Below are 1,934 nucleotides of genomic sequence, written 5' to 3'. Positions count from 1 at the left end.
TCCCTGTGAAGTGGACCCTGTGAACTGTCATGTGCCCAACCAGTTTGAGACCAATAAAAACCAATCATACATACCTGTCTTCAATTGATGTCTTCCCCAAGTTCATAGGTATGGGGACCTCTCTTTCCTTTCTATCCTGACTCTGTGGCTTATATTGGAGAGGGAGAGTTCATGGCGTTGTCAGAATTAATCACATAATACAGAGGAGAACAAAAGAGTGTTGGGCCTTGGAGGACAAGAAATTTCTGTCAATTTTACCTGGTATAGGAGTCACTTCCTGAATATCACATTGTCTGCAGGGATAGGACAAGTCCTTGAATCCAGGTCTTAGATACTCTTGATAGATGCCTCCCAGTACATTTGAGAGTCCCATTCCATAGAGAGGCCTCAAGGGGAAGATTCCCCTGCCTTCTGGTCAACCCTTGCTGTACATATGGAAGAGACAGCAGGGATTTTCATAAAGTGTCTGATATTTCAAACATTATTTAAAATTCAACACAAGTTTGCATACTCTTTAACATAGAATTGGCCTAGGAGACTCCTGCCTGCCACAACGCATTCCCCATACAATTGCAACCAGAGTAAGCATATAAAATTCATATTTGTCATAGGGAAGGGGTGTCTGGTAGAGAAACATCTAAAGTAAATATTCTGAGCCAAAGAGACATCTCACTGACATCAATACATTGAGATTGGCAATTATCACAGTATTTATGCAAAACAAATGCTGTATAGAATATGATACCATGAATGGAGTGTGAGAGATTATGGTTTATTTATGCAGGTCCATGTTCTGTCTTCAGTGTGTAGATCAGGGTACTGAGACTAAGAATGCAGACAATATGAGACCAGAGAATAACACATAGTATGAGATCATATTTTCATTTTACATGGATATGCATTGGGCTATTATGTCAGTTTTGTGAAAAATCAATTAATATCACTTTAAACCAATTTACAGGAATTATACTGGAATGGAAATACATAATAAAAATATCTCTTATATGCTCAGAGCTAATGCCTTTGCTGGACATCCCCACCAGAATAATATGCTTAGAGGTCACTTAAGACTTAAGACTGATATATCTATATCTATATCTATATCTATATCTCTATATATGTATCCTGTTTCTATAACTTGCATTTGAGAGAAGAATGTAACCATCTGTAGAGTGATATTCCAGGTACCTGTAGCTTTGGCCACACCCACTGGGGTGTGGTCACAGATAAGTAGTAGGAAGGAAGAATAAAAGACTGGGGATAGGGAACAAGCATGTCTTACTCCTTGGGGTCAGTTGGAGTGGCTACTTCTCCTTTGGAGGTGGGCAGCATGGAGACTCTCTGTGTCCCACTCTTGACATCAGCTGAAAAGGAAATTGAACCACACACTGGATAAGGTGTTTATTTATTATGGGAAGTTACAAGAGAAGGTGTTAACCAAGGTTAGCCTCTGCAATCTTTGAGTGTCCCTATCTCCAGCCTTTTATTCCACCCATCTACTACTTACCTGTGACCATGCTCCAAAACAGGCATGGTCAGGCAGGGACCTGGGATATCTCCCTACAACAATCAACCTTACTTGCCTTGGATTTTCCAGGTTATCAGCTTATAGAAACCATAATAATGCACAGTTCTAAACCTAAGTGGTGTGCTCTTCCATGCTCCTGAATCAAGAGCATCTATTGCATGGGTGTTTTATTTGTGTTGTGACAATCATTTGATGAAAACACAAAACATATGTTTAAATAAATCTTATAAAATGAATGCTCAGAATAGTGGAAGAAAACAGAGAGATATTGATGGATGAACAACGATAGTTGTAGTACAGAAAGGAGAGAGAGGGGAGAAGGGGAAGGGAGAGAGAAGGGGGCAGGAAGAGACATGGAGATGGAGACAGAGATTTAGACTCATGTAAGAGAGATACAAGAACAAAA

This window comes from Cricetulus griseus, chromosome 5 (assembly GCF_003668045.3).
Source record: "Cricetulus griseus strain 17A/GY chromosome 5, alternate assembly CriGri-PICRH-1.0, whole genome shotgun sequence".
Lineage (NCBI taxonomy): Eukaryota > Metazoa > Chordata > Mammalia > Rodentia > Cricetidae > Cricetulus > Cricetulus griseus.
Note: the sequence above shows the minus strand (reverse complement) of the source record.